This window comes from Felis catus, chromosome B4 (assembly GCF_018350175.1).
Source record: "Felis catus isolate Fca126 chromosome B4, F.catus_Fca126_mat1.0, whole genome shotgun sequence".
Classification (NCBI taxonomy): domain Eukaryota; kingdom Metazoa; phylum Chordata; class Mammalia; order Carnivora; family Felidae; genus Felis; species Felis catus.
Genome location: NC_058374.1, coordinates 57,430,574 through 57,452,948, shown reverse-complemented (window position 1 = coordinate 57,452,948; position 22,375 = coordinate 57,430,574). Strand labels below are relative to the sequence as shown.

At 37.1% G+C, this 22,375-nt stretch overlaps 1 protein-coding gene across 24 annotated transcripts in view; it reads left to right on the top strand.

Moving 5' to 3' along the window:
- The window catches only part of SOX5 (SRY-box transcription factor 5), a 1,017,940-nt gene that overhangs the window by 526,782 nt on the left and 468,783 nt on the right, over positions 1-22,375 (top strand). The window lies entirely within an intron of this gene.

The window sequence follows — 22,375 nt, the reverse complement described above, 5'->3', positions numbered from 1 at the left end:
TTTCAAAAATGTGCTTCTACACAAATTTTAACGTAATTTAGGACCTCCCCAGATCCAGCTTCCAGTCTGAGAGTACCATTTTAGAGCCTTCCAGTATACCCCTGCTGCAAAGAAAAATACCCACAAAGTTCAAATGTCACAAACTGTGAAATATGTGACCTGCTACATTTAGTCCTACTAAGTGGTAGAAGAGAGTAGAGCCTGAAGGAAATTTCATTGAAAACGATATATTTTTCATTGACATGTTTAGCTGCTATTAGAGATTCACCTATACGTAGTTTCTTTAGTTATGTTTTAAGTTTCTTTCAGAAAGCAACCACACGTTCTCTCTTATGATGACTTCCCAAAGAGCTTAGTACAGCTTTGCGTACCCAGTACTCCCCTGGCATGGTCTGCTCAAAGGAATAAATGAATTAGTGAATGGGTTAATTTTTCAATGTTATGTGTTGGCAACTGCCACCATTTAAATAGCAGGAAATGCAACCACACTGAACTAATTCTTCATACAAAATTTGCTGTGAAAATATTACCTATAATCATGGTTTTTATAATTGAACATGAAAAATATATTCAATCTTAAATTTCTAGTGTCTTACATCATAGCCTTCCTAAAACAATATATTACCAGTCAATGCTGGCTGATACTATTATAGGTAAAATTACAAAAACTATTGGTATTTTCAGGAACAAAATGCTTGTAGATAGTATTTTAAAATTCAGATTTAAATGATATTTAATGTTAAATAGTTTATGACAAAAACTAATATTTATGAGATGTGCCTTTTTTGTTTTCCTGCCATGGCTTATGTTATCATTCTTGTATTGACTATGATTATTTGTGGAAAATCAAAACAATGTCCGGACATCGGTGTTTATGTCATATTAGCTATTACTACAATTTCCCTCATAATTTTATTACTTTACCCACAGCCCCAGTGTTACCATTTGCTGAATCAAATCAGTCTACTACCTGCATGTTGATTTTGTGCGGTCCTCTCCTCTCTCATTCTAAGTACTTTAACTTAGGCCTCTCACCATTGCTTACTAACAACAACAGCATTGCCAACAACTTCCTTCTCTCCAGTTTATATTCACTATTTCCTCAGTTATGATCCTTCTACAACATGGATTTAACTCTATCATGCCTATGTCTAAAATCACTTTTGGTGTCATTACCTATGAATAAAATTGGGAAGTCATAGCTGGCCGCATATTTCTTTGTAATATGTCCCCTGCCTCAGCTTACTGCTGTCCCTACATCATAAGTTCCAGCCATACTGAGTTACTCTGATTTCTTTAATTGTTTTTAATGCTTTGTGCCAGTGATTCTCATTCTTCAAGATGTGTAAAATGGGACATTACATAATAATTTTACGAGTCAATATACTCAGTGCTAAAGTAATATTTTATAAATGACTTTTTAAAAAATGCTTATTTATTTATTTAGAGAGAGAGAGAGAACAAGGGAAGGGGAGAGAGAGAGAGAGAGAGAGAGAGAGAGAGAGAGAGAGAGAGAGAATCTCAAGTAGACTTCATGCTCAGATGTGGGGCTTGAACCCTTGAACCCTGAGATCATGACCTGAGCTGAAATCAGGAGTCAGACCCTTAACCATCTGAGCCATCCAGGCTCCCTGATAAATGACTTTTATGAAAACTAGTATTTTGAAAGTTAGAAACTATAATACCTAAACACCTATAATCTGAAAATAATATTTTTGTTAGTGAACTATCCAAAAATTACCATGATTCGTGTTTTACAGAATTGGCACAACACAGCCACACAGAGCATGGACTCTAGAGCCAGACCAACTCAGTTCAAATCCAGACTCATTCTGTTCCTCACCCTGTGACCCAGCCTGAGACTTCACCCCTCTGGGCCTCAGCTTCCCATCAGTAAAACAAGGGTGAATATAAACCTACCTCCCAGGGTTGTCATGAGAATTAAATGTATCAGTATAGATATAAAGCATTTGGAACCAAGTCTAGCACATATGAAGTACTGCATTGATATGACAGATCTGAGCTGTTGATATTTTTTAATTCTTTGATTAAATAGAGCTATCCAAAAATATAATATTAAAAGTTGACTGTCCTCCTGTTTAAGAAAATTATCTTCAAACTACTATATTCTGAATTTTTAAGTCTTTCTTCCTAATATCTTCATCACTCAGGAACTTTACTTATTTTAATATTTACTTATTTTTGAGAGAGAGAGTGAGAGACAGAGCATGAGCGGGGGAGGGGTGCAGAGAGAGAGAGAGAGACAGAGACAGAGACAGAGACAGAGACAGAGACAGAAACAGAATCTGAGGCAGGCACCAGGCTCTGAGCTGTCAGCATGAAGCCTGACACGAGGCTTGAAATCATGAACTGCTAGATCATGACCTGAGCTGAAGTCGGTCACTTAACCAACTGAGCCACCCAGGCGCCCCCATAACTCAGGAACCTTAAAAAGCTTAGGAACTTAAAGGAAACTCACATGAAAAGACAATGGTCAACATTTGTAAATGGTAACTTTTTTTTAATGTGTATTTATTTATTTTGAGAGAGAGAGAGAGAGAGAGAGAGAGAGAGAGAGAGAGAGATTAAGAACAAGTGGGGGAGGGGCAGAAAGGGAGAAAGAAAATCCCAAACAGGCTCTGCAGCTGTCAGTGCAGAGCCAGATGCGGGGCTCTAACCCACAAACTGTGAGATCGTGACCTGAGCCGTTAACAATTTATTTTTGATTGGGTTTGCTTCTAGGTAAAACCAATTTTACCTAGACTTACATCCTTAACATTCTTGTGTTTAGGCAAAGTGTCCTTTCTGTTATTTGTTTTCAGAAACAAATTAAAAAAATGTATTTTAAACCCACTAAATAATATTAAATAGATGTTTGCTGCTAATTAGTATATGGTCTGAATTGTAATTATGTCATCCAAAGGGACTTATAAATACAGTCTAGTTAAAATGTGATTCAATCTTCAATCATTCACAGAGGCATGCATTCATTATTATTCATTTAGTGCTCTCTGATTTGAGCTCTAAATGTAATCCAGGGAAAGATGGAGGGATTTTACTTTTATTGTCATGATTTAATATAGCAGATCCCTTAGTTATCATCCTGTACTAATCCAGGGATTGTTACAACTTCTTAGAGTCTGTTATTTGATTTTTAAATTAGTCTGTGTATCGTGCGGGCATAGCAGCATGTAAATTCAAGAGGTTAGAGGAAGATGCCACATATCATTATGAGACAATCAGCATATATTTTTCTACTGTCCAAATTTTAGTTTAACTTTAAATGAACCTTCGTTTTAGCAATTTGATATATTACCACTTTAAAACTCTTATCCATGGCTCTTATTAATCTAAATTATAAAGAAACTGCCAACTCCATTTATCCAACAATCTTTAGTAAGTCCCCGCTGTGTGATCGGCACTGTGCTAAGTGCTAGGACTTTTGCACTGAATAGGACAGTTATGATCTCCTGCCCCCAGGGATCTTACAGACTAGAAAAGAATACAGACATTTAAAAAATACTGCTAGTGTGAAAATGTTGATTGCTACAAAAGTTTTGGCTGCATAAGGTGCATAAGAGGCAAATGTCATGTTCTAGGTAGCCAGAGAAATCCATCCTACCCCCAAAACCTGGAAGTCATGCAAGAGTAGTTTTTATGGCCCAGAAGTGAAAGCATGATGAAATCAAGGCACTGAAAGGTGAGAAATTTGGGATAGTGGAGAGAATAGTGCATATGTAGTTAATAGGAACTGGATTGAAAAGGGCCCTGGAAGCTTGCTAAAAATGTTGGACCTTTCTTAGAATTGTGGTGGTAATGGCAAAGTCTGATGTGATGGATTTTGCATTTTTAAGGGACGTGTTTAGATGTGAGGTGAAGGATATATTGGAGGGGAACAAGATTGGAGGTAGGGAGATAATGAGTAGCCTGCATTGATGTTCTAGGAAGAGATCATGGCAACCTAAATTCAAAGGCAGAGTCAGCTTCTAATATTGGGGGATTTGCAGGCAGGAAGGTGACTTTGATTGGTAAAAAAAAGTTGGACACATGAACAAGGGGCTTCCTTAGGAAGGCCTCTGTCCATATCCCAGATTGGCTTTCACACTGCCCTCCTTATGGCTTTTCATCCTGGTCTTAAAAAATACTATGTGATATTACCTTCACATAACAATTTGGATGACCATTCAAAAGAAAGGATGCTTCTTTTTTAAATCATTTTGGGGGAATTTACCATCCACTGATCCACATCTTATCTTGCTATGCCTCTGCTTGAAGTAGAGTGATGTAACAGTGATATCAAAGTTGAGAGATACTAAGGATTAATGGGACCTAACCATTTTCTGGATGTTGGGGATTATTCCTCATTTTCTAGCTTTGGGGTTTCAGTGAATAACAGTGTCATTTAGAAAATAGGGGTGCCTGGGGGCGCCTGGGTGGCGCAGTCAGTTAAGCGTCCGACTTCAGCCAGGTCACGATCTCGCGGTCCGTGAGTTCGAGCCCCGCGTCGGGCTCTGGGCTGATGGCTCAGAGCCTGGAGCCTGTTTCCAATTCTGTGTCTCCCTCTCTCTCTGCCCCTCCCCCATTCATGCTCTGTCTCTCTCTGTCCCAAAAATAAATAAACGTTGAGAAAATAGGGGTGCCTGGGTGGCTTAGTTCGTTAAGCAACCGACTTCGGCTCAGGTCATGATCTCACAGCTTATGAGTTCAAGCCCCGCATTGGGCTCTGTGCTGACAGCTTAGAGCCTGGAACCTGTTTCAGATTCTGTGTCTCCCCTTCTGTCTACCCCTCCCCTGCTCACACTCTGTATCTGTCTCTCAATAATAAATAAACGTTAAAAAAATTAGAGCACATTGAAGAGGAGCAGGGGGAGATAATGAATTTAATTTTAAACATGCTGAATTTTAGGTACCTGCAAGATATACAAACGAAGATGTAGAAGCCAGCAGAATATGATAGTCTGAAATCGAGAGAGCGGATTTGAGTGTTCTTTTTATACAGATGATGCTTGGAATCATGGGAGTAAATAACGCACAAAGCAAATAAAGAAGGATGCCTAGTGCAGATCATGAAGAATTTCAAATTTTAAGGGTCTGTTCGAGTAGGCTGGAATCTCAGAAGCCAAAGGAGAAGGTGTTTTGAGGAAATGAGAGTATTTATTAATGACAGACATGCTGTGGCATTAAGCAAGAGAAGGGCTATGTGAATCAGTATGGGCTAGTTTTATCAGTATGAATGAAGAGTTTTGGTGGATTGAGATAGGCTGTGTCCTGAATTGTGAACGAGCGGCAATCTCGGTATGTTTTCCTATGAAGAATTTATGTTAAGCAATGACACTATAACTATACCAATATGATATGAAGTTTTGTGGGTTCACTGGGCTTTCAAATTAACTTTTTAAAGTTTATCTATTGATAAATCTTTCTTAAATGCTTCACTGCTGCTGTGGCCTGGGGTTTATAGTCACAATCGCTGTAAGGTCCTTGGAGTGTGGTGTGAATTTGTGATGGTGATACACTATTTCCTTGGTGGCTTTCTCTCCTCCTGAATGGATGAGAGTACATTAACTCTGTTGCTGATGTGCAGTAGAGAACTTTAAAGAAATCTTTGCACACAATTTAACACCCATAGCCAGAGTTAACAGTTCCTCTATATCAGCCTTATCAGTTCTATCCACGTACTAATGGGATTTTCCCAGCCACTAATTGTAATCAATAATTTTTTAAAAAAGATTTTTCTCTGGTTTCTCTAATTTTTTTTCTTTTAAGTTTTAATGTAAAATTTAAATGGACACAAAATGTTACATTAACTTCAGGTATACAATATAGTGAGTGATTCAACTTCTCTGTATATTATGCTCTAGATTTCTCTCTTGAGATAAGAAATCTTTTATACTCAGAGCATCTAATGCAGAGTGGAGAAGCTCTTTACAGATCAAGAATATGTTGTTTTTTGCAGTCCAGGAAGTACGTATTACTGAAATCTTTACTCCCATGGTTACCCTGTCAAAATCATTTCCTTTAGGAAGCAAAGAGCCAAACTGTCAATGACAAATTTAGTTTTTCTTTGCTTCCTTTTTTACTATGTTTACCCTAAATATCATGAGATATTTTGCTTTCTTCTGCTACTTTTTAAGAGTGTAGCTATGTTGAATCTGGCCATTCAAAAAAAGATTAAGCTATGTTGGGTATGTTTAGATTCTAAGATTTTACTTAAATACAGTAATCCACTCTATTATAGAATTTTGGATTAGAAAGTAAATCTGGAGTTCCTGTGTTTATTGTTATTTTTTTTTTTTTGCTAATCTTAATATTCTTTTTCACCTTAGTAAGACCAGCACGGTTTTCTGATTCATTTGAGAAGAAAATTGGGTGTCTGCAAATGCTTATTATTATTTATTCCATGGAATACTTTTATTCAATTATTGTAATCATTTTTTTCAATATGTGAAGTTTATTGTCAAATTGGTTTCCATACAACACCCAGTGCTCATCCCAAAAGTGTAGTCATTTTTTTTTAAGTGTGGTATTTTATTTTGTGAATAACTTTGAAAGTCTTATTGGTGTTTTATCATTGCCCAACTGCTTATCAGCTGTAAGCTGATGTGAGGATTTGAGAGGAATATTTTTACTCTTTCCTGTAATATGCATTAGATACCACTAGATAGGGGCAGAGAATCTCTCAATACTAAGAAGTACTCCTCCTTTTATGAATATTGAAAGACCAGACAGAGAGTCACTGTTCTTTATCTCTAACATAATATTTTCTTTGGGAAAACTTTATTATGTTAAAAAATACAAATGGAGATGTTTAGGCAAGAGAACTAGAGTTGAACTGGTAACTTTTAGTTCTTTGTCTCTAGACTAGATTCTTTTCCTTGTTTATGTAACCTTCAGACCTTTTGTATGAGTTTAGAAAAGTGTTTCTTTCCTTTAGACACACACTGGGATTACCTTTGTCTCGGATTCCTGACTGCTATGCTCTTTGGATCGCAATCTGTATGTTTCTATCTTCCCATTTCTTACTCTAGGATATCCTTTTAGTACGAATACCCATCCTCTCCAACTTTGCTCAGATTCCCTCTATTCAGGAGCCTTCCATTTTGTTACTTTAATTTTTTTTCCTTTCTTTCTCTTTTCTATTTTATACCCTAAAAAAGAAGATAATGTTTTTTTAAAATTGTTTTCCACAGATGTCTTTACATACTTATTAAAGAACTTATTTTAAAAGTATTTATTTATTTATTTTGAGAGAGGGAGAGAACATGAGCAGGAGAGGGGCAGAGAGAGAGGGAGAGGAAGAACCCCAAGCAGGGCCCACGCTCAGAGAGGAGCCTGATGCAGGGCTCGATCTCACAACAACAAGATCATGACCTGAGCTGGAATTTTAAGAGTCAGATGCCCAACGGACTAAAACACCCAGGCACCCCTAAAGAATTTTTTAAAGTAACTGCACATTTAAAATTTAGTAAAAGGAATGAATTTAATAAAGAATTTTATTTTAGGTAACTGAACATTTAAAATTGAGTAAATGGAAAGATTTTGATATAAAATTTAAATGGATACACAATGTTACATTAGTTTCAGGTATACAACATAGTGAGTGATTCAATTTCTCTATATATTGTGCTATAGATTTCTCTCTTGATATTAAATATGTATAATTATAGAAACCAGGTAATTTTCTTCTTTTTTAATAATCACAGTTTTTATATACATAGAGGTTATCATGTTAAAAGAAACCATTTCTGGGGGTGCCTGCGTGGCTCAGTCAGTTAAGTGTCTGACTTCAGCTCAGGTCATGATCTCACAGTTTGTGGGTTTGAGCCCCGCTTTGGGCTCTGTGCTGACAGCTCAGAGCCTGGAGCCTGTTTTAGATTCTGTGTCTCCCTCTCTGTATCCCTCCCCCACTGGCACTTTGTCTCGCTGTTTAAAAAAATAAATAAATATTAAAAAAAAATTTCTGGAATTTTCTATGGGAAAAATCTGGCGTGGATTGACAATCTTACTCAACTTTGTTCAGTGAAAATCTAAGTACTTAAACAGACTTTATAATCTTTTCATGATTAGGTCAAATAAAATTCTGAATACTTAGAGTTACAGATTATGTATGTTATGGATATTAAGGGTTATAGTTCTTTTTTATACATTCTGTCCAACCCTAACATTATGGACCCCTTCCACTTGTTACCTTGGCAGCATCTGTGAGTACAATAACTTGGAATTAATGCTCGAAAATTCTGACACATATTTAGAAATGTCTAAAATGTAGACAAATTTAGTCAACTCTACTTATTTTGAAGCAAAATATTCATCTTGAGCAAATGCCTATGAATTCCCATTATTTTCTGAATTTCGATGGTTATTTTTAAGCAATGTTACTTACTTTTCATAACTGTCATAAAGCAGTTATTTAGGAGGTTGAATCTAAATTGATTAGTATTGCTATAAAATTTAGTTTCAGTTAATGTGATACAGTGCAATGTAGATGGAAATAATAGACTATAGGATTTCACTGTCTTGATATAAAATCAACTTGATATTTTGATTGAGTGAGTCAGATACCCTTTAGAAGATGTCAAAAGAAATTCTTCTCTAGTTAAAATAAAATAGAGCTTTATTTACTGTGTTTAAGATAGAAATCTGCCATCTTAGGAAGCATAACTAATCCTTCTAACCATTATACTCCATTTCCATTATGTTCCAAAATACTGGACCAATAATGTGTCTCTTTGTATTCTAACAAGTTAGCAAAATTAAAGAATTTCGCAAAGTATTTATCTTAGTTTAAATTGGCTTCTGACATGAGGGGCCATGGCTAAATGCTTTACACAATGTTTTAAGAAAAGTGTAACAGACTGGCAAAAACCTAACACAGAATTTCAGAGGCATGGGACAACCATTAAGTTATATTTTCCTTGCAGGTCAAAAAGATAATGAAAGCACCCTGAGGGCAGGGATTATGTCTATTTTAGTTGATGCTATATTCCCAGTACTTGATACTTAGCAAGCACTCAATAAATATCGAGTTAATGAATGGATACCTGCACTTCGTGGCTTTCTCTTATAAAGACTCAGTTAAAAAGTATAAAGAAATAAATAAGTGAATATGTAAATAAATAATAAATAACGGAGTAAATGACACATTTACTTGCTCAACTAAGCAGCAGTTATTTTTATGATTCTTCCATGTCTACTCTAAGGATAAATATTTTGAATGAGCCCCAATTTAGCATTGTATATGCTATTGTCAAAATTCAGTAAAAGGAAAAATCAGGTTTAGCAATTAATTCAGATGCTTACTTTGGTTAGTACAATTTGCAATAATGTTTACAAACTATCTAAAACAATCAACAAGTTCTCTAGTGAGATAAAATTTATGTCTCCAAATCAGACACCATAGACTTAAAATGTCTACAAGATAATTGTACATTTTATATCTGAGATTTGGACAGCTTCTCTGAGTTTCAGACTAATATGAAAAATTTAACATTCATCCAACTTCTGAGGTTTCTGTTAACTATGCAGATCAAGTAATAGTGCTTTTCGGAAAGGAAATGAAGTGGGTTTAAGAGAAACTTGAATAATCCTTAAAAAGCTCTTGATGCAGCTGTTCTATCATGTGTAACAAACATCTGAATATGCTCTCTGAATGTGCTCATTATGTGATAGTTGTATGTCACATAAGAAACATAACTCCTGTGAATATTCCCTGGGAATTATAACTCATAGATACATTTGTAACTCTTTTGATATCCATTAAATTGAAACGGAAAACTTTAGGTTTCAGCGTGCCTGGGTGACTTAGTTGGTTAAGCATCTGACTTTGGCTCAGGTCACGATCTCACGGCCGGTGAGTTCGAGCCCCGCGTTGATCTTTGTGCTGACAGCTCAGGGCCTGGAGCCTGCTTCGGATTTAGTGTCTCCCTCTCCCTCTGCCGCTTCCGCACTCACTCTCTGTCTCTCTCTCAAAAATACATAAAAACATTAAATATTTTTTAAAAAAGAAAACTTTAGGTTTCAGATATGGGGATTAATTTGTGATAAGCAATGCTGTTACACCTTTGAATATCTCAGAAGTCAGAAATCATAATTTGACCTTGAGAAGCACCCAACCCAAACAATAGCAATAAATTTTAAGGAGAAATGCATGCCACTTATTTACCCATGATCAGAAGTTTTGTTGAGGGCACTGCTGTCTTCCAATGGTACAGCTAAGTTAAAAGCCATTCATTAATTCAATGGTATTGATCAAATAGCATATTAAAATGATTTTGAAAACATGAATTCAAGAAGATATATGCACCCCTATGTTTCTTTTAGCATTATTTACAATAGCCAAATTATGGAATCAATCCAGGTGTCCATGAACAGATGAACAGATAAGGAAGATGTGGCATACACACACACACACACACACACACACACACACACACACACACACACACACACACTGGAATACTACTCAGCCATAAAAAAGAATGAAACCTTGCTGTTTGTGACACCATGTATGGGACTAGAGAGTATAATGTTAAGTGAAATCAGAGAAAGACAAATACCATATGATTTCACTCCTATGTGGAATTTAAGAAATGAAACACATGAACATAAGAAAACCAAAAACCAGACTCTTAACTATAGAAAATTGATGGTTACCAGAGGGGAGGTGGGTTGGGGAATGGTGAAATAGATGAAGGGGATTAAGAGTACACTTACCATGATGAGCACTGATTTACATACAAAATTGTTGAATCACTGTATTGTACACCTGAAACTAATATAACACTGTATGTGAACTATACCAGAATTAAAGAAAAATTAGAAGCTAAAAACTGCTTTTGAGCTTAATTTAGCTGAAGTTATCTTTCATCAAGAAATGGTTCTCCTCTTTCTGAGAAGACCATCCCTTTCAACGAGGGCTCTGCAGATGGGCACCTCCTCAAAACAAACAATCAAACAAAAAGACAAAGAAACAAAGGCTCACAGCTTGGGTATGGGGCATTTTTGAAACAATGATATCAACAGAATTTACCCTGCTGATCCTTGAGAGGGAGGTGCCATTATATTGTGCTAGGTACTGGAAAGGGACAAAAGCGAATGGCTTTCAGCCACTAGAGATCTTGTACATTGGTAGGCAAATTACAGTGGCTACACAACTCTGATTCTATCTTGACCACTTCCTCTTACAGAATGTCACAGGTTTCCTATTGTTTTTAGGTGACACCAGAATCCTTAACATGTCCTATGACAAATCCTTAACATGTCCTATGGCAAATCGTAACATGCTTTTTATGGTTCAGGGTCCACCTGCTTCAGCTCATGCTGACATCTGCCTTGCCAGCTGAGTTCTAGGTACATGTCTCTTTCAGACCGATCCCCTTGGCACACTGTCTCAGATAGTAGAGACTGTACCTCCATCTTCACTCTTTCCACCAAGTTCAATTCCTATTCTTACTTCACACTTGAGAAAAAAAGTGTCAGATCTTCAGAAAAAGCTCCCACAGCCTCCATTAATAAGTTAAAACTTCATGTTATCATGTATCTCTCCTTTGTGATACACATCGCATTTTAATTTTGCATTTATTGAAGCATTGTTGAATGTTATCTGTCTCGTTGACTAAATTGTAAAAATCACAATAACAAGGATATTACCTGCTTTTAGTCATCTTTTTATCTCCACTGCCTATCACAATGCCTGACACATAGTAAGCACTCAAAAAATATTTGCTCAATGCATAAAGGGATGGATGAATAAATGAATAACACAAGATACATGAGAACATGATAGTTCAATAAAGGAAGCCCTGACAAAAGACTATAGGAGTTCAGGGGAGTAAATGAATTTCTCAAATGACTAAATCTAGAATACATGGAGGTACCAACTATTATTGTACTTGCTACAGAAGGTAGAGGCTAGAAATCTTTCCACATCAGATTGAATTGTACAAATCCTGAGAGTCCAGAATTACTGAGCACCTGTCATAAATAGGGCACTTTATTAAACACTCCAGTGATTCACCCACATTAAGAATTATATTTGCCATCATTGCCGTAAGATACTGATGCTGATTTTGTTAGCCCAAAGGGCTACCTTGGGATTTTTATTAAAATCCCCCAAAGACTTGACTTCTGTCGTTTGGCAAAACGACCTAATTTGCTAGAATTTCATTTGAGGAGCACTGGGACTTGATTATACAGGACAATGTTGTAATTGTCCTGAGAGGTTACCTTTCGTACCTCTTTGGTGTTGACAGGGTGCAAAGTGTTAATGCTGCTGTGTAAGTCGTCACGTCTTCAAACCACTTAAACCCGTCTTGCTAATGAGAGTCCATTATTCTCAGCCTACATCAATCCTTCGTGTGGTTTCTGAGAGAAGGAAACCCCAAGTGTGGATGAACTCTAGAGCTGCTGGGGAAGGTCTGGGGGGTGCTTGGCTATGTCTCTCGGGTCTCCTGAGGCACTTAGACCTCGGTCCTTATCTCACGCAGAACTCCTAAGCCAGCCAGCTCAGAGAGCTCTGTGTTCCGACACCCTCTGAATCTCGTGGATACTATACCTTTCATTCACTTACCTGTTAGTTAACAGGCAAAGGTTATCTTCATTCCTCATCATCTCTTGATAAATGTATTGTATTACCACCACCGCCCTCCCAATGCTGGGCCGATGATGTCACCCCTGTGGTGGTTCTGACTCTGTGGCTGATGATGAAGACCTTTCTCAGGAAAGGAAGCAGGCTCTGTAGGCTCGGTGCCAAGTGTCCAGCTTCCTCCATAAACCAGCAGTTGTTGAGATGTTTTCTGCAGGGCAGACCTCTTCTTCTTTAATCACTGGTAATAATGAAGTTTTTGTCATATTAAAGGGGAAAGAAGAGAAGCGATTGAGAATAGTTTGAGAGGATGACTGGGCCGTCCCTCAGGTCCAGCGACAAGAGGACTACAATGGGTAGCTTTCAGAACTACATATGGTCTTCCTTCCGAGGGATTTGATTAAGCGACTCCGGATGAAATTGAAATCCTGTGATTTGACCTTTGTCTGGCCTGGGAGGGCTGCAATTCGCATAACAATTTCCTTTTGTTCTTTGTTTGGAGTTATTAATCCAACATGAGCCTCGAATTAATCAGGGGTAGTGCGTAGCTACATTTCTAATTCACAGCTCCACTGCTTGTGTCTTTTTTAATTAAGGCCGAATGATAGCAGGCCTTAGCCCTGATTGCCACACTTGCTAACCACACATTGAGGGATGAAGAGGCTAAACAGGCAGAATGAGATTACTTCAAGGTTTCACTTAATTGTTTTCTTCCTTTAAGTAAAGAGCACTGAGTGAACGTTGCTAATTCCGGGCTGGGAGAGCTCTTTTTATGTGTGTCGCTTGTCTTGACTTTGGGATAGGGTGGAGAGAAATCCACACTTTTGTCAGTACCCTCAAGTGTAATGACGAAAGGGGTTGCCCAAGTCAAAATTGTAGTTATTGGTTAAAACAGCACTACACATCTTCGTGAAGGATAGGAGGCTGGTTAACGGTGTCCTACCCACCCCCCGTCCCACTCCCCGCCACATCAAAGAAATTTGACCCTTGGATACCTAAATATTGTGTAGGGTTTGGCTCCTTTGAGACTTTAAGGACTATTCAACATTACTTAGTCAAAACTTTGTAAGAGTAAGTAAATTGGAAATTTACTCTTATGTGATTTATGTGACTCTACAATTCAGTACCACATGGTTTTGTCTTCTACTTTGTAAAAGGGATTTAATTACTAGAAGGACCTAATTATAGTCCAGCTTCACCAAACAGGCTGTGCAACACAGTATGGAACCTGGGCTGGATCATGTGGGAAGTTAGTAATAAGATTTTCCCCCCTTGGTAAAAGTTATCAATTGCTTCCATTCCTTCAATGCTTGTCATATTTTAGAAGGGAAATCTAACATAAGATCAGATGATGTCAAGTAAAATTGAACTCCAATTTACTGAATTACTATGCCTCTCCCTAGAAGAAAATGATTCCTAGAGTGGAAAATCAGCTCTGAGACACTGGCAACATTTAATTAACCACTTTTGCAATAAACTTGTTAGGATCTTTGTACACCTCCACAGGTAACTTATTCTTCCCTCCAAGTATCTGATCAACCTGGAAGAAATGGACTCTTTATTAATGTATATTTCCAGCTCGGACAAAGGTGTAGGGTGGAATAAACACAGATGCTCATTTGGTGGGTGATTTTTTTTTTCCTGAGACTCAGGTTTTAGAATAAACAAACAAACAACAGGAAGTTGGGTCATAGAGTCTATATGGTTCCTTTCATCTTTAAAACTATAATTCTATATTTAGATATCCCATTTCAGATCCCAGATTTGGGCATTTATTTCTCTAATCTCTGTTTTGTTTTTGTCTGTGAAAAGTAGTAAGCTTCCATTGGGTAGAGATGTCCATATATTTTTCATAGGATTAAGGGCTAGAAAGTATTTTAATTTAAATGCAGTATTGGATTTCAAGTTAGCCTCCTATTATGGTTGTACTCAACGTTATATTGTGTTTGGTAACATTTGAGTAAGAATTCTATGTGAAGAGAAGTATTTTAGAGAGTAAAATTTAATTTGTAGAGGAAATAGCACTGAATTGGGAGCCAGGTTACAGCTCTACTGTTAACTTGCTGCTTGACCTCACACACTTAGTCTCATTTCCAACTTAGGCAGAATTAGGAATAATATACTAAAGATTCCTTGCAACTCTGACTTTCTAGGATTCTAATAGTTTAATCATGTTGAGGACTTTGAGACTGATAACTCAAATGTTTTGAATATCGAGCATTTCACTCTGGAATATTTTCAGCTTTTTATTGATAGATACATCAAAAATATAGGGGAACATTTCTAAGCAAATGATTAAAAGGACAGCAAACTTTAAGGGAAAATGTCATCTACATTTTAAAATCTAATTTTTACTTTTAGAATAACAGATGCAAAAATTATCAGTGAGATTGGGCTGGAAAGAAGACTCTCTGAAAAAGGTGGCAAAGTGGTGGTTAAAGGGAAACGGGATGTGGAAGAAGGATCTGATACAACAAGAATGACTTGAACATGTTAATAGGTTAAGAGGAATGGGTCAATAGAAGATAGAGGAAGATTGGGGAAATTGATGAAGTAAAGTCCCGAGGTGATGTAAGCAGAGGGGATCCTAACCATTAGTGGGAGGTGAACTTCAAACAGACGGGGAGATGCTTCATCCTCTGACCCTGTAGAGAATTTGATTTGGTGGGTTACAGAAAGCGATATGTGTGTAGATGGGGCAAATGACATTTATGGGAAGGTGAGGGCATCTGAAAGTGATGGGGCATGGTGTTTTAAAGAGAGTGGTAAAGAGGTACCTGGGTGGCTCCCTTGGTTGAGTGTCCAACTCTTGATTTCAGGTCGGGTCATGATCCCAGCATTTTGAGATTGAGCCCCATGTCAGACTCCATGCTGAGTGTGGAGGCTGCCTAGGATTCATTCTCTCTCTCTCTCTCTCTCTCTCTCTCTGTCTGTCTCACTCTTTCTTTCTCTCCCCCTCTCTCCTCTCCCTGTGTCCCTCTCCCCAGCTCTCTCTCACTCTCTCTCTCTCTCTTTATCTCTGTCTCTGTCTCTCAATAAATAAATAAATAAATAAATAAATAAATAAATAAATAAAGAGAGTCACAAAGGTTTGGGACAATTGCTTAGGAGAGTGAAAGCAGGTGAGAGAAGACAACTAGAAGGATTCTTGAGGGTTGAGAGCACGGGTATGGGTGAGTAGCAGCAAGGGTCTGTGCCATTGCATAATTTTCTACAGAGGTGTTCCATTGCCCCAGGATAGATGAGCTTCAGAAAAGGCAAATTGTTGAGTTGATTCAGCATGGGAGCTCCTGGGGAAGGGACATGCAGGAGTAAAGCTGAGTTGATATGGCTTGGTGCATTGATATTATTAATTCCTCAATCTTAAATATGAACACAATTATTGGCAGTTAAAGAGATGGAAACAGAGGCTACAGGAAGTTAGATAATGCCTTGAAGCCAAGCAGTCTTGTCCCTATGCCTTACACTGTCATTTAATAGTATAACGTGTTCCTTTTTGTTATTTCCATCAAAATGATTATATTGAGTCATTCAATGAATTATATGGATGAGAACATTTCTTGTAAGGATTACATAAAACTCAAAAGTAAACCCTGTTTGGTGAGTAGATCTCATTTTACGGGAAATGTCAAATCCATGGAAAACCTAGAAGCAAAAACGCAGATATTTATGACCACCAATCCTTGGCTTTCAGCATTGTGTCACAGCCTTTTGCTCTCTTTTTCTGTTGGCTGAGATTCAAAAAAAAATTTTTTTTAATCTTTGGAAAGGTTGATAACCCTACACAAGTCAAGATATTATTGCCACATTTCCAAAATACGGATGCCAAACTCTTTGGGGTTGCGATACACCCAGATGGTCTTCCTTTTTTGCATTTTTGCAAATGTTATTACCAAATACGACAATTTTTCCTCCAAAGTCATTAGAGCCCATTTGGCACCTTATCTAATCTGTCCTACTTGTTACCTTTTAATTACTTTGTGAGGGGACTAGTTGTCTTGTTGTTGCTGAAGGCCAAATGACCAAGGGGTTAATGCTTTTTTCTGTCCCTGGCCAATTGGTTTTTAGTCAGTAGTTATTTATGGGGAAGTCCAGGGGCCATTAGTTTTCAAGCATGTGCAGCTGTACTCTTCACAATTACTAGTCCATAAGCAAATGTGGACTTACTTTTTGTGTACGGTTGTTTTTTTCCCTGATTGGTTAGACAATCTGTTGCCATTTATGAATGATTTTTGTTGATGCAAAACATGGCATTGAATTCTCTTTTATTATTTGGATTCCATGTTTCATAGGATGCTGTAATCTTGATTCAGACAAGGCATGAGGGTATGCACCTCCTGTCACTAGTGACAAATTGCTCCTGTGTAGCAAAATGTCAAATCTCGCCCACTGCATGTTAGCTGTTCCATTCTCCATAAATCGGCATAGGTGCTGATGATCCTCATTGTGAAATCGGTGACTGGTTGGCCTTGGCCTTTTTTGCTCATGCTCTGTTCTTTTGGGCATAAGGTAGAGATTACTATTAATGTTTCTTTCAGTTCCTAGAGCTCCTCCCTCTGTGCTGTCTTACTGTGATTTTTTTTTTTTCTGCCCTCATTGAATGGTAGTCTTTGATGTCACACAAGAGAATACTGTTGGCTAACAGTCTGGAGGCTGCTTCATTTGAGCTAACCACCACATGAAAACAAATGTGATCCATCATATTTCATTAACTAGCTGTCCTCCTTTTGGGTGCCCTTTTTTGATGTCAGAGTGCATCCTGACAGGAATCAGAAAGATATGTGTGATTAAGAACAGTAATAATGCTTATTGCATTGTATTGTAAATTACCTTCCTGGGCCCTGCTACTTTATCAGCCCCACTGGCATTGGCTCCCGTACATTTTTGACTACTCAGTATATACAGTGTATTAGCGCAATGGAGATCATTATGTGGCCTGTATTTGAGTCATTTTTATTTAAGATGCCAAACAATAAGCTGTTGATTGGGGGAACAAGAGGCGAACAATAATGTTCTGTGTCACATAATACACCACCATTTTCCAGCTTTGCTTTAGAAGGGCCCTCTTTATTGTTTTTGTATAAAAATGGTTCTTAGGAGGAGGAATATTTTGCTGAGGTATGTCATTATTTTGCAAATTTCTATTATCTCATCATGTTGTCTTCATTGTAAATTGCAGCTAATTAGGAACCTAGTTAGAGCCCCAGCTTTGAGGCTGGCTTTTTTGTGAAAAGAGCCCACCGATTACCGCACTACAAGAGAGGAAGGGAGAGAAAAAGGAGATTAATCTGGTTACCTAGGCGACACTCGCTTCCATCTGCGAGGAACAATACATTTTTGTTTCCTTGGCTCAGTTCAGATCTGTTTTGTTTAGAGGGGAAAAAAAGAGGGAGAGAGAGAGAAAGAGAGAGAGAGAACGAGAGAGAAAAAGAGAGGGAGAGAGAGAGCCTAGCTCCACAACAATGCTGAATTCTGTCTCGCCCAGGCTTACAGGCTTGATTCCTCTGCAAGTTAGAGGTCTCAGGGGAGTGAGAAGATGAAAGAGATAAGCTCCAAAGTTGTCAAAGGTCATGACCTTGCCATACAAAGCCAGCAGTTTTACCTCTAAATCCCCTTCTTCCAAAAAGCACTTAATAAAATAATATACTGTGCTTCTCAATGCCCTAAAGTCTGTATTAAGGAACAAGGCCCCCAAATTGTGGATTTAAGTGTTCATTTTTAATTTCATACTAAATAATCAGTGACTCTGAGAAGCTACTTACAGGTCCAGTTTTTGTCTAGACAAGTTAACTTTGACTTTTCTGCCTTTTTTTTTTTTTTTTTCCAAAGTGGCTTTCCCATAACCTATCGTTGTATTGTGGTGACACTTAATGTTTAAGCTATGTTTTTACTTTTCAGTGAATCAAACAAACCTATTGAATCCTAAGATTGAGGCTTACTAACTACTCACTTCCAGTTGCTTTTGTTGTACATCAAACTTCTTAGTCTTTAAAATAGGGTGGCCATTTACTTTGCTCAGTGAGGGTGTTGCCAGGCTGTTTGCTTCCTCTTAAATAGTCGCCAGGGAAAGGACTGAGTATGGCACAGAAGCTGAAAGAGTCAGGCTGAAAGGCTCAGAAATCTCAGGGCTTCTTCAGGAGAATTGGCTAAACCCACAGCCTCTGATGAGCATAATGCTTTCGGCATCATGTTCTCACTGGTTGGTATGCCATCATGCATAATGAGCAGTCATCCAGGAAGGTTATGTGTGATGACATACAGTTAAAGGAGGCTCCAAGAGAGAAATATGGGCTTATCTGAGCTTTCTAGTCATAAAATGCATTGATTAAATTGGAGCAACTAGCTTACTTTAAAATGCCCTGCGGAATCCATGCTTCACACCTGTGAATGTCTCTTCATCAGTCCTCTTTCCCAAACCCATTCTTTATAAAAGGAACATAAACATTTTCATAACAATTGCAAGTTAATAATGGTCCTCAGTACATTATATATGCAAGTAGACACTTCTCTTCAAAGGGTATTACCCATCTTTCTTGTCTTATTTGAAAATGGGAAAAAGACACCTACCCAAATTGATTCTGTGCTTATCCCTCATCTAGCCCTCTACAACATCTGCCTTCTTTCTTATTCCAATTTGTGGCATTTGAGCAGCTCCAAATGATCTTCGTCATCGAACTTATAAGCAGTCTTAGAAAAATATGAAATAGATTGATAAGCAGTCTTAGAAAACTATTAAAACATTTTAAACTCCTGCAATTCTAATTTATTCTAACATTTATTAGACTTTATGGATAAAAACAAAAACAAAATCTTGCTTATCCCAAACTTAAGCCCTCCAAATGATACTCTGTTTTTTGAACCTTTGTAGGAAATCAGATGAGCTTCCCAGTGTACCCATGAGTACTTCAAATAAGGCGAGATGCAAATGTGTTTACTAGAGCAAACCCTCAGCAAGAGTCTTCTCCTGGTACCTTTCACTATGTAAGGCTGAATTACCTAATACCACATTATTATTAAAAGCTAGAACATCTTGCTCCAGTTTGTGAAACCAGGGTTACTCTTGCTAATGGCAGGAGCTAGGTGTGTACATGTGTTTTAGAAGTCTACTTTTAAACAGATGAATGAAGTAGTCTCTTCTTATCTGAAAATTAATAGTTTCCATTAAAATTATTAAGCTATTTTAAGGTCTGGGTACATGTTCTCAATACCTTTTTTTTTTTAATGAAAAACTTTAGTAAGTTGCATAGTTACACAGAAAAGTAGTTGTAGCAAATAAGTCAACACTGCTGAAAATAGCTTTCTTTACAGAAAGTATTTGAGCTCTAACAAGCACTCACTAGAAGGACGCCAGTGTCTCTTTCCTCATCTGTCTGCAGAGTCAGTCCATCCAATTCCTCTTCTCGGCTTACTAGAGTCACATATGGAACCTAATCTCTTTATAAAGGCTTTGATTGATTATATGCTGAGAAGGTAGAGAAATGAAAATGAGGAAACTGTTTAGTATGTGCAGAGACATATTTTTGTTCACGTTGGATAAGACAGGATTCTTTAACCACAAAATGTGTTCATCTAGTACGAGAATGCAGTTATCACTTAGATGAGATGGGAATAGCTACTTACCAACACGACTGGAGTTAATAGACAGTGAAAAAGGGTATATCAACTTGATAGATTTAAGAAGCATTTGGTAGTTCTCTAATGCATAAATGTCTCTTGTCTTCAGTAGTGAATTATTATTGTTCACTCAAGACCTTAGGTTCCCCCCCTTATGAAGTAACTTGTAATATTCTGCCCTGAAAAAGTCATTCGAAATAGATGCAGAGGAAAGAGTGCCACCTGCTGATTTCTCATCCTAAAGCAATTCTGATTTCCTTGGAGGTTTTTCAGATGAGAACTAACAATGTGTGGTACTATTTATTAAATCATAAATGACAAGCACAAAGCCTAGATTTGTGAGGTTGCAGTTTTGTGATCATGGAGTTTTGAGGTTGATTCAGAAGGGTTCAAGGGTTGATTACAAAGGTTTTCATTCAGTTCACAATTCTCCCCTTCATATGGTGGGTTTCAAAAAATTCAAATCCATCATTTCATCAGTTGTTTATATTTTTGTTTTTATTAGTTGAAGGGAAAACTGGGGGAAATAAAAGAGTGACTTCCTTGACATGTGAAATTACCTTGTCCTGAATTTCTTCTGGATTCTTCTTAATGTGGAAAAACATGTCTATTGAAAGCTACTTTGTGATGTTGGCTTGGAATTACCCTCATGAACATAACTTTTCTTCATTTTGTCCTGCAAGGAAACATGTGTCTTTCTGGTTGCCTGTATCACTATGGAAGAAAATTGTTTAAAGTAAAATAAAAATAAGTATGAACTTGCTCCCTAAATGGCCCATTTGCAAATTAAGATTGTAGAAATTTATCATTTCTGGTTTTCTTGCTAGAGTTTACAATTTGGAGATATTTTATAAGTTTTTAAACAATTAATAGTATGCGATTGTTCACTAAACATTGAAAAGTTAGGAGAAGTGATGTATGTCTAGGAAAGAAGGAACTTCTAGCTGATGAAGAAAAATTGAAGTAAATTTTCAACTGAATGTGATTCTGCCATCAGTTATATCAGTATAACTTTTTTTTTTTTTGCCACAGTTATAACTCCAATTAATACAAGAAAACACTACTTTTTTTTTTTTTGGTCAAATTACAGGGTAAGTGGTCCATGTTAATACCATTCTTTAAAAAAAAAAAGACTCCCAAGTTAAGTATAATTTAAAAAGTTGACCAAGATAATGGGTGGACTGATGCATGCTTATCCAAAATGAAACTCATCACCTATTACAGTTTTTTTATCCTTAATTGTTATGTTATAACAGTTACAGTTAACCTGTGCCTCCAGTGTTAAGGGATTTTATCTCCCATCAACTCAGGCATGAAAAAGGTTGCAGGCACAGCAAGTAGAATGAGCAACAAAGGAGTTGTTACCACAAAGGAGCAACTCAAAAAATGGGCCAGAGCTGTCAGTATTTCTTGCTACTCTACAAAATAAAAGTTGTTAACAAAAAAGATGGGATCCTCTTTTTTTTTTTTTTTTGAGAAATCAAAAAGAAAGAATGATGGAATTTTTTTTTAAATGGAAATTTGGTCACCAAGTGTTCGTTTATAAAGTTCGAAAAAGAAAAGCCACTTTCCAGTCCTGATAAAATAGGAAACCAATAATCATGTCATTGATACGAGTCACTATGGTGGTGATTTTATATTTAGGTGAGGTGAACCTGTGTGTGCGCACACACACACACACACACACACACATATACATTATAAGGAATGTTATTTTCTATTTTTAAATTTTGAGTGATTTCTGTAGACATTCTGCAAATAAGCAATTCTTCCTGTGTATGATGAGGCTACAATATTATAAATAATTTTCTAAATAGAATCTTTCACCTTATTGCTCTATCATTGTTATGATTTCCCTCTAATGTATCTGATACTTTTTAAAACAGGAAAAAAAATGGCTAGCAATTATATGTCATTTGGAATTTAGTCTACTGGCATCTTTGGCATCACGATGCTATTAATATTTTAGGATATTATTCTAATTGCTAAAGAGAGATTCCCTAAGTAATGCACAGCAACTGGTAGCAATGGAAGTTTTCAATTAAGACACAAGCTCCCTTTCTTCCCATGTTCTGGGTGTTGATTTTTAGTCCTTTGGCTTAATCTCTTTTATATCTTATTTATTCAAAGGGACTTCTAGCTCCAATTTCTGCCCTTATTTATAACATTTTTTTTCTT